General features: G+C 37.5%; 1 protein-coding gene across 19 annotated transcripts in view; it reads right to left on the bottom strand.

Annotated features, from left to right (window-relative positions):
- LOC101429205 (zinc finger protein 596-like) overlaps positions 1 to 12,032 on the bottom strand; it is a 134,197-nt gene that overhangs the window by 96,209 nt on the left and 25,956 nt on the right. For 2 of the 19 annotated variants that reach the window (XM_058277330.2, XM_058277342.2), the window contains exon 1: positions 7,488 to 7,592. The exons of the other annotated variants lie outside the window; for them this stretch is intronic. The gene's annotated coding sequence lies outside the window, so the exon portion shown is untranslated. Of the gene's footprint in view, positions 1 to 7,487; positions 7,593 to 12,032 lie in introns of those variants that run through there. 19 annotated transcript variants of the gene reach the window in all.

Genomic DNA, 12,032 nt, shown 5'->3' with positions numbered 1-12,032 from the left:
TAACCAAAATTCTCATCTATTACCATAATCACTGTTATACATACAACCCCCTAGTTTATCTGTCAGCTGTCTTTCAATTAATATTAACCTCCCTAGACTAACACTTTCAACCACAATCCCATTTGTAAATCAACAGTTTTTGTTATACTAATTATGTGATACCATCAACTCTATTTATTACAACATATTTATAGTCATCCTTATTAAATATTTTATACACATTCATTATCATCTCCCCCTTCATAACCAACATTCTTTCTTTTAGTAACTTAAACTCCACAGATTAATTTCATAAGCTTCCTTAATCATATTTAGTAGATGTCAGTAAGAACATACAATATTTTTCTTTTTTGTGGCTATATTATTTCACTAAATGTAATATCTTCGAGGCTCAACCATGTTGGAATGTGCTTCTCTGGGTCTTTCTTCCCACAGTTAAATAGTATTCCATCATAGGTATATACCACATATTGTTTATCCATTCATCAGATAATGGGCACTTAAGTAGTTTTCATATTTTAGGAATTGTGGATAATGCCACTATGAACATGAGTGTGGAAATATCTGTTAACATCTCTGCTTACAGTCATTTGAATATATTCCTAGAGTAGGATTGCTGGATCATAGGGCAGATCCATATTTAGCTTCCTGAGTAAATGCCAAACCACCCTCAACAGAGATTTCACCATTTTACACTCTCACCAAGAGTGAAGGTATATTTCTATTTCTCCAGTACCTTTCCAGCACCAAGAGTTTTCTATTTTTGGTCAAATAATTGCCATTCTGCAAGACATGAAATGGCATCTCAATGTACTTTTGCTCTGCATTTCCCTAAAAGCTAGTGAGTTTGAGTATCATTTCACGTGCTTTTAGGCCATTTGTTTCCTCTTTGGAAAAAACGTCCATTCAAGTCTTGCTGATGATTAATTAGGTGCTTGTCTTTCTATTGTTGAGTTAAGTGACTTCTTTATATAACATAGAAATAAAACCTTTGTTGGAGATGTGGATCCTGAAGATTTTCTCCCACTGACTAGGATGACTTTTCCCCTTCTAAACAAACAATGATGAAAAACAAAATTGTTGAATTTTGAGAAAGTCCCATTTTCCATTTTTTCTTTCATTGCTCGTGCTTTGGCTGTAAGGCCCAAGAAATCAACACCTACCAAAGACCTTGAAGTGGTTTCCCAAAATTTTCTTCTAGGATATTTATACTACTAGTTTATATATTCAGTTCTTCAACCTAGTTTGAGTTAACTTTTCTATAAGGTAGGAGAGAAGGGTCCCTTTTTTTCTTTTAGATTTGGAAATCCAGTTTTTCCAGCATCACTTGTTGTATAGATCGTTCTGACCTAGCTCATTTGCTTTGACAGCCTTGACCATATATGTGACAGAGTATTTTTTTTATTGACTTTGTAATAATATTACATTAAAAATATATATATGAGGTCCCATTCAACCCCACCCCCCCCACCCCACCTCTCCCCCCCCAGCAACACTTGTTCCCATCATCATGACACATACATTGCATTTGGTAAGTACATCTTTGGGCACCTCTGCACCTCATGGTCAATGGTCCATATCATGGCCCATACTCTCCCCCATTCCATCCAGTGGGCCCTGTGAGGATTTACAATGTCTGGTGATTGCCCCTGAAGCACCATCCAGGGCAGCTCCATGTCCCAAAGACGCCTCCACCTCTCATCTCTTCCTGCCTTTCCCCATACCCATCAGCCACCATGTCCACTTTTCCCAATCCAATGCCACCTCTTCTATGTGGACATTGGATTGGTTATGTCCATTGCACCTCTATGTCAAGAGGAGGCTCAGATTCCACATGGATGCTGGATGCAATCCTCCCACTTTCAGTTGTAATCACTCTAGGCTCCATGGTGTGGTGGTTGTCCTTCTTCAACTCCATCTTAGCTGAGTGTGGTAAGTCCAATAAATCAGATTGTAGGTGCTGGAGTCTGTTGAGGCTCAGGACCTGGCTATCACATTGTCAGACCAGAGATTCAAATCCCCTAAATATATCTTAAACCCCAACACTAACTGCACCTCCAGCACATTAGCATGAAAGTCTTATGAAGAGAGATCCCATCTGAGTCCAGATTCATCACACATAAACACCATTTCCAAAGAAGGGCCATCTGACCTGGTAGTTAACCCCATCGGCCATGACCATAACTCCCATGGGTCTCTTTAGCCCTCAAAGGAACCAATACCTGGGGGTTGTATCTGCTTTATCTGTCTCTCAGACCCTGCTCAGTTGTGCATAAGGGCAATCCTTCTGACAGCCTCCAGACTCTTTTTTAGAGACTCGTAGCCATATAAACTCATTTCTCCTTTCCATTTCCCCCTTACATTAGGTCAAACAGCATTTTAAAGTCATGTTATTTTATGTAGACAGGGATATTCTGCTGATCCGCATTGAACCTTCCGTATAAGGTCATTTTCCAGTTGCATCATCAGTTGGTAGTTGATAGTGGTCCCTCGGTGCCAGGGAGGCTCATCCCCGGGTGTCATGTCCCACGCTGGGGGGAAGGCATTGCATTTACATGCTGAGTTTGGCTTCGAGACTGGCCACATTTGAGTAACATGAAGGCTGACAGGAGGAAATTCCCAGGCACAATGCTGCTCTAGGCCTTGTTCTTATTTTAGGCTTATCAGCTCACAAGCATAGTCATTAGCGTGTGACAGAGTATTTTGAACTCTTGATTTTATTTCACTTATCAGTCTATCTTCATGCCAGTCCAGGCTCTTTTACCACTGTAGCTAAATAATATTTTATAGTCCTGAATATTCTTTATAGTCCTGTGTCCATGGACACAGAGAGTCTTCTCATTTTGTTTAAGTCTTCTTTTGTTTCCCCTAGCAATACACTGCAGTCCTCTGAATACAGGCCCTTTATCTCCTTGTTTAAGTGTATTCCTATATATTTGTTTCTTTTAATTACTATTCATTCCAATTTAACTTCGAAGGGTATAAGTTAGGGCAGCTGAAAGGCCGAAGAATACACCAGGCGATTTGTCCAATCATTAACATTGTGTTTTGTTGGCATACAGTTGTTAATAGTATCCTCTTATGACCTCTTTTAATTTTCTGGATCAGTAGAAATGTTTCCCTTCTCATTTCTGAATTTATTTGTTTGCATCTTCTCTCTTGGTTTCTTTGTTTGTCTAAAGATTTGTTGATTTTGTTGATCTTTTTGAAGAACCAACTTTTGGTTCTGTTGATTTTCTGATGTTTTTTGTTGTTTTTTCTAATTCTTCATTTAATTTACTTCTGCTCTGCACTAATTATTATTGTTTCTTTTCTTCTGCTTACCTTGGCATTGGTTTGCTATTCTTTTTCTAGTTCCTCCTGGATACAGTTAGGTCTTTGATTTTATTAATAGCTCATTTTTCTTTTCTGAATGTAAGCATTGAGAGATATAAAGTTCCCTCTCAGCACTGCCTTAGCTGTATCTAATGAGTTTTGATATGCTGTCTCCTCATTTTCATTTGCCTTGAAATATTTATTGATTTCTCTTGTAATTTAATATTTGAACCAGTGATAATTTTAAAATGTATGCTTGAATCTCCATATATTTGTGATTTTTTTTCATTTTATGTCTTATTAATTTCCAACTTTATTCTTTTATGATCAAAGACAGTGCTTTCTATAATTTCAAGCTCTTAAAATTTATTGAGCTTTGAGTTATGTCCCAAAATAGGGTCTATGCTGAAGAAAGGTGCATGACTATTTAGGTCTAGTTCATTCATATTATTCAAACTCTTCATTTACATACTTAGCGTATGTCCAAATGTTTTTCTATCCAATGCTGATAGTGTATTGAAGTCTCCAACTATTATTGTACAGACTTCTATTGCTCCCTTCAGGTTCACCAGTATGTGCCTCATGTATTTTGGGGAACCAATGTTAGGTGAATAATAAAGATTTCTTCTTGGTGAATTTGCTCTTTTTTTAATATACAATTAGGGGGTGGGGTGGTATTTGGGGAACTCATATTTTTTAAATGTAACATTAAAAAATTAAAGACAAAAATATATATATATACAATGACTTCTTCAACTCATGTAATAATTTTACATTTAAAATATATTTTAAAATATATTTTGTTTGATTTTAGTATCACTACTCCAGATTTTTTAAATTATTATTTGTCTAGAATATCTTTTACCAGTATTTCACTTTCAGCCTGATATTGTCCTTGTGTCTAAAGTGAGTCTCTTGTATACAACAAACATATGGCTCATTTTTTAAAATCCATTCTGTCATTTGATATCTTTTGATTGGAGAATTCAAACCATTCAATGTTATTAAACTTTGTCCATTTTATCCCTTGGCTTTCCATTGTCATAGCTTACTATTTTCTGTACTTTCATGATTCCAGTTATCCTTATTTATAGTATTCATTTCTATACTCTTCTCCAAGCCTTTTGCCTTTGTCTTTTCCTTTCAGCTTGTAGCTCACACTTTAGTATCTATTACAAATCCATTCAATTGGTGACATATTCTCTCAGTTTTTGTCTGTGAAGACTTTAAACCCACCTTTATTTCTAAAGGATAGATTTTCTGGATGAAGAATTCATTGCTGGAAGTATTTTTTTCTTTAAGTGTCTTAAATATATTGTACCACTATCTTCTTGCCTCCATGGTTTCTAATGAGAGATAGACACTTAAACTTATTGAGGCTCCTTTGTATGTCATACATTTCTTTCCTCATTCTATCCTAGTAACCTCTTCTTATCTCTGACATTCAACATTGTGATCAGCTGATGTCTCAGAGTAAGTGTATTGATATTTATTTTGTTTGGGGTATGTTGTTCTTCTTGAATATGGATATTTTTGTCATTCATAAGGATTGGAATATTTTCAGTCATTATTTCCTCAAATATTCTTTCTGCCCCTTTCCCATCCTCTTCTCCTCTTCAGGACACTTATAATGCATATGATTGTGTGTTTCACACTATCATTCAATCCTCTGAGACCCTGTTCCATTTGTTCCATTCTTTTCTCTTTCTCCTGTATGTCCACTTCAGATGTTCTGTCCTTGAAATCACTCATTATGTCTTTGACCAATTCAAATCTGCTGTTATGTACCTCTAATTTATTTTTGAGGTCATCCATTGTGGCTCTCATTCCCATAAGCTCTGTTTCTTTCCTTTGCAGGCTTTCAAACTGTTCTTTATGCAAAACAGTGTCATCTTACTATTTTTTTTTTTTTTATCTCTTTCATTATATTTTCCTTCAACTTCTTGGATTGATTAAGGTTTGTGTAAAGATCATTGAATCAAAAACTGAGGTGATTGACCCATAATACTTGCATAAATTGGAGGGGCTGACTATTGGTTCATGTTGGAATTCTATCCACAGTCACAAGTATTTTAATTACCAAACAACCTGACAAGTTATTTGAAATATGCACCGAAATCAGGCCATATAATTTAAAACCTATTTGCAAAAGATTCCTTCTCATCACCTAACTGGGTAAAACCTTGGATCTTTGGGAGCTTTTATATTCTGCAATCATTAATTGGGGCTTTAATTATGCTAATCATATCCTGGCTCTTTGGTCAAATAACAGCAGTATCAACTTTGCTAGCTGTACATGCACAAACCCCTTGATTTAAGAGATATTTGCAATCAGATCCTTCTAATGTTGCTTTCAAATTCTACAAATGGTTCAGTCTCATTTTAATGCCATTGAGGTAAAAACCATGACCCTCATAAATCCAAATACGTCTCCTTTTGAGAAGGAAACCCCTGCCCTATATCTCAGAAGACATCATCCAAGCCCAGGAGCTCACTGTTACAGATGACATCACCTCAGAAAACAGTTCCTCAGCCCAATAGTTCACTGATGAAGATCATTCACCCCAGCTTCTTGTGAAATGGAAGGATAAATGATTTTACTAACCATCTTGATTTGCTTGAGCTTCCATTTTATCCAGGGAATTATAGAGAAGAAACAGACATTAAATGAAGCAGGTTGACATACCTATAATCCTTTGTGGTGCTTATAAAAACCCCTGATCCAGCCTGGGGGGAAGAACTCCAACAAAGTTTTCAGGCTGACACCATCAGCGCCTGCTGATCTTCACCAGATGGCCATAACCTTCCACCAACATACTGTTTGCTGATTAATGAACTGCTCCTCAAGGACACCAAAGCCCCTGTAATCCATGTCGTTCATGGAGCATATATACATGAACTATTATGTTGTTCATGGAGCATATATACATGAATTATGGATATAATTCATGTCCCCTTTATCCTTCCCCATTCCCCCACATCTTCCCTCTGTTTCAAGCAATCATATAAGCTGCTCCCCCACCTCACCCCTTTGAGCAGAAACCTCTTTTGTGCTGCTCCTGAATTAATACAACTCTAGCTCAATAAACATGCTCTACACCCTCTTTTTAAGTCTATTTCATTTTCAGCATAACAGTACTCAGTGTACAGAAGTAAATCCAAAAGGTTGCTCCCAGGATGATGCCTCAGAGGACTAGGAGAGGAGCATGGTACTGATGTGGGCTATGGGTGGGAGGCTCTTTGTCTCTTCAGAGATAACCTAAGCTGTCTGATTTGTGGGTGTGAGATCGTAAGAGGTTGCAGTCCTGTCCTTGGTGACTCCAGTCCCAGGAAACAATTTAACAATGCAAGGTCTATAAACTTTAAGTATTCAGGGGAAATGCAAACCAAATATCCTAAAAGCTTATCTAGAATGTATGAAGTCCATGCTAAAAGCTTACCTAAGATGTGGAAGATATTTATGCTAATTCAAACCTATTGAGAATGGAAACAAAGGGACCATTTAACCTTTCCTCTCTGTATAAAAGAAACTCAAAAGTCTTGTTCGGGGGCTCAGGATTGAAATAGAAAGCTCCCGAGTCCAGTGGCCGTCAATAAACCATTTTTCCTTCTCAAAATCATTCCTGAGTCCTGGCCTCTATATACACAAATAATTGAACCTCTCTCAAATTCTACAACAGTACCTGCAGGAATCCTTTGTGTTCCATCCTCTCTGGGGTCATCTTCAGGCTCACTTGGCTAGCCCCTCTCAGATTTTTGAGCTCCCACAAAGTTGCAACTGAGGTCAAAATCTGTTTGTTGAGCTAAAGTCTGGCTGGGCTTTCTGTCATGGCTTCTAGTTTCACCATTAGGTAAGACAATTCTCTTGTTTCTGTCTCTTTACTGTTTTTCTACAGTTACTGTGGGAAACAGTAAGTTCTATGTTTTCAGTGCTTCTATGTTTCTGTGGTTCGTGTCTATTTGTTTTATGCACATTTTCCTACCTCCACATGATTTACTAAGTTAACAAGTAAAAATTCTTAAGAAAACTCTATTCAAATTGTTTAAAGATATATTAATATTCCAAGAGTCCCAGAAATTGGAAAAGCTGAACTTCTACTGGTTTTTAAAATACTTCTTCTCCCTCTGAGTTCTAACTTAGTTTAACTCCCCTTTTATAATAATAAGATTACCTAAATCCTAATGAAGAATCAGGGGGTCTTGTGAAGAATTCAGTCTTTTCATTCAGATTGATATGACAGGAGTCTCAAACCTTTGCCAATTAATTTACAGGATTACTGGTAAGAGTAAGGCAAAAATTTAATATATCTATTTGAAAAACAAAAGCAAAGATGCTTTCAATACACTGCAAACTCAGAGTCTTATAATAAAAATAGAATATAATTAAAAATAAATATTTAAATGCTTATTATTAATGCCCTAATAAACAAAAGTAATTCAGTTAAGGGAAAAAACTCTTCAAGAATTGCATAAATTAAATTTGTATATTTACAAATTTAAATTGTTACAAAAGATTTAACAAAACTGTTGACAAAATAATCTTCATAAGTTTCAAAATTCATACAGAATTAAATTGTATACACATTGTTTTTCTTGCAGTATTATTCCTATATGTACCATTAATCCATGTTTTTAAAAATTACATATACTGTTTCTAAAGTAACTTAAATAAGTTGTTTTAAAGTACATTTTAAAAGTATTTTAAGATTTTTGCAGAGCAGGAAGTGTCTGGACATCGATTTGGTGGAAAGGTAACGGAGAGGATTGGTCTATAAGATATAATTTGGGATCTATTTCCCGGAGGTGAGACCTGCACACGGGTTGCTCCCTCTTTGGGGGTGGGTGGAGCCACGGTACTGGCACGGCGGCTCCGCTTTTTGGTGGCTCTGCGGTGCTGGGGAGTTCGCGAGCCCTGGGCGGGCTGTGGGGGGGTTGATGGGATGGGATGCCTGTGCGAATTGCTTTGGGGAGACAGACGGTGTTTTGTTGTGAAGCGGGGAAATTTTTGATTGCGGACACAAATAATAGTGCTTATGCCTGGAGCCCACTCCCACAATCCCAGCTGCCGATGTGCAACAGAATTAGATTGTTGGCAATAAAAGGACGTAATTGGGAGGGTGTTACAGGGTGCGGCGAGGGAGGGGGACACGTCTGGAAGCCAAGTGGGGAATATTTTGCGAAGCCTGGGAATTCCGGTTTTGGAATCTGTTTTCGGCGTTTCCAACTGAAGCCCAGCCCATGGGCCGGGCTTCGGATCTGCGTCATTAAATTGGCTGCGGTGTAGAGGCGCCCTCACGTGGCCGACTTGTGGGAACACAGGGGGGAGCTGTCCAAAAGCTGAATTGACGATATACCCACATAAACCCTAGTGAGTAAGTGAATTGCAGGGTTCAAACATAATATAGAGTTTGCGGATCTGACTTCCCCCATACGGCTGGCACCCAGCTGCAGGGATCCCTGAGGATTGTGTTACACTGCGGGGCTCCTAGGCTTCCTGTTGACCAGATTTGAGGTTGCCAGGTCTGAATCCCCTAAACTCTGGTGGCCCACACCCCAGAGTCTCACACCTCTTGAGCCTTCAATATATCAGACTTTCCACCCCTGAATCCATCACACCCTGAGGTCCATCTGAGGTACTTGAATGCCCTAGCCTACAACGTTTGCGTTTTTTCTTTACCATTTCATTTTGTTTTGTTTTATTTTCATTTTATCTTATTTTTTTCTTACTTTTTTTAATGTCCTGATTGCTAATATTGCATTATCCCCTAGTCTTTTCTTCCAGCGTATCCCCCAAAGTCTTTTTTTTTTTTTTTTATTCAGTTATTTAGGGTTTTTTTTTTTCTGGTTGTTGCTGTAGTTGGTGTTGCAACTGTGGTCCGTGTATATCTGTTTTTTTCTTTTTTTTTTTCCCCCTACCTGTTCCCCACCCTTTGCCCACCCCCTTTTTTCTTTCTTCATTTCTTCTCTTCTTTCTTTTTTTTTTCTTTTCTTTTTCTGTTTTCTCTCTCCCTCTTGTCAGTCATTTTCTACTTATTTTATTTTAACTCAATTATACAATAGGTGTGGCAGGGAACACCTCACATTTGCTGGGTTTTCTCATCCTCCACTGCCTCATTTCTCTGTGAACTGATTTAGGCTACCTACACTATCCTGTTTCCCCTACATCTTGATATCCGCCATCATCTACTGTCTCTCCTATATTCCACCTCCCACCTCCCTTTCTTTGATCCACAAACAGTCTAACTCTTAAATTCTAATACCTTTGTTTTGTTTTCTGTCTGTTATCCACTCCAGAAACTATTACCTTTCTTTTTTCTTTCCCTCTCCCATGAAAACAATAGCTTTTTAGCTCATACCATATTCCTCCCATATTCAGTCATCTACCTCATAATAGGTACTATACCTACTGCTATAACTCTACACAATTTACATGAATCTAACCTCCATCCTCCCAGATCTCATATTCTTGCATTGTTAACATATATCACCAATACTACTTTACACTTTTTCCTTGCTTACACAATTGCCTTTCCCCGGCATTAATACTTTCCTTTAAAGTGAACTTAACCAGCAACAAGAAATTAGAATAAGAAGAACAAAGTGACAAAGAGAAGATATAACACGCAAAAACAACAGCTAATTAATCTCCAAGAGTAGACAAAGAAGCTAAGGAAGTGATTAAACCAGTCAAGATAATATGATGACCAGACACCAACAAAAATCTACAAACAAAACCAGTAATCAGGAAAACATGGCTGAATCCAATCAACAAACCAAAAACCAGGAAGGGGAGCAGAACTTCGCAGAAGCAATGAAAGATCTCAGAACATTTATCACCGACAAATTTGATGAAGTAATGAAAGAGGTTAACAACATGAAGACAACACTTGGAGGGGAAATTGCAGACATACGCAAAAAGATAACAGATATGATGGGAATGAACACCACAGTTCAAGAAATCAAAAAAAACACTTGCAGCAAATATCAGCAGACTAGAAGAAGCAGAGCAGAGAATTAGTGGTGTGGAAGACAGTACATCAGAAATCAAACAGATAGTAGAAGGGGTCGATAAAAAGATAGAAAAAATCCAGCTAGGACTTAGGGACCTGAATGACAATGAAAAACGCTCAAACATACGTATTATAGGCTTTCCAGAAGGATAAGAGAAGGGAAAGGGGTCAGAGTGTTGCAGGAAATAATGGCTGAAAACTTCCCAAATTTACTGAAAGAGACAGAAGTACATATCCAAGAAGCACAGCGCACCCCACTCATCATAAACCCCAACAGGCCCACCCCAAGACGTATACTTGTCAAATTATCCACTGCTCAAGACAAAGAGAAAATTCTAAAAGGAGCAAGACAAAAGAAAACCATCACATACAAGGGAAGCTCCATAATATTAAGTGCTGATTTCTCATCTGAAACCATGGAGACAAGAAGGCAGTGGTATGATATAGTCAAGGTACTAAAGGAAAAAAATTTCCAACCAAGAATACTCTGTGCAGCTAAACTAGCATTCAAAAATGATGAAGAGTTCAAAATATTCACAGATAAACAGAAACTGAAAGAGTATGCCAACAAGAAACCTCCCCTTCAAGAAATTCTAAAGGGAGTTCTGCAGGAAGTTCTGCAGGAAGGGAAAAACAGAACAGGCAGAGTTGGAGGAGAGTGTAAGAGCAACAAAAAGGACAAAAAGAGAAGGGGAAAAATGCAAACAAAATATGGCAAACACAAATCCAATCAAAATATGGCCAACAAAAATAATTCCTTGAAAGTAATAACACTGAATGTCAACAGATTAAACTCACCTATCAAAAGATTCAGACTGAGACATTGGAGAAGGAAATATGACCCATCTATATGCTGTCTACAAGAGACACATCTTAGACCCATAGACTCATGGAGGTTGAAAGTGAATGGCTGGAAAACAATCATACAAGCTAACAATAACCAAAAAAAGGCAGGAGTAGCTATATTAATATCAGACAAAATAGACTTTAAATGTGAAATAATTGTGAGAGACAAAGAAGGATACTACATTTTAGTGAAAGGGACAATCTATCAAGAAGATCGAACAATCATAAATATTTATGCTCCTAAAAAGGGCGCCTCTAAATACGTGAGGCAAATGCTAGAAAAACTAAGTAAAAGAATAGATGCATCTAAAATTATAGTGGGGAATTTTAATACACCACTATCAACTCTGGACAGAACATCTCAAAAGAGAATCACTAAAGAAACAAAACATTTGAACAGTATAACAGTATATTAGAGGAGCTGAATCTAATAGACATATATAGATCATTACACCCAAACACAGCAGGATATACATTTTTCTCAAGCGCACATGGATCATTCTCCAAGTAGAGCATATGCTAGGCCACAAAGAAAGGCTTAATGAATTCAGAAAGACCGAAATCATACAAAACAATATCTCTGACCAAAGTGAAGTGAAGCCCGAAATTTGCAAGGGACAGAGGCCCAGATTTCACACCACGATTTGGAAATTAAACAACACACTCTTAGAAAAACAGTGGGTCAAAGAGGAAATCTCAGAAGAAATCAATGAATACCTTGAAACAAATGATAATGATAACAAAACACACCAAAATTTATGGGATGCAGCAAAAGCAGTACTGAGAGGGAAATTTATAGACATAAATTCATATATCAAAAAAGAAGAAAGAGCAAAACTTGAAGAACTAACTGCACATTTG

This window comes from Dasypus novemcinctus, chromosome 16 (assembly GCF_030445035.2).
Source record: "Dasypus novemcinctus isolate mDasNov1 chromosome 16, mDasNov1.1.hap2, whole genome shotgun sequence".
NCBI lineage: Eukaryota > Metazoa > Chordata > Mammalia > Cingulata > Dasypodidae > Dasypus > Dasypus novemcinctus.
The sequence above is the reverse complement of the archived record's forward strand: the minus strand, read 5'-3'. Positions and strand labels throughout refer to the sequence as shown.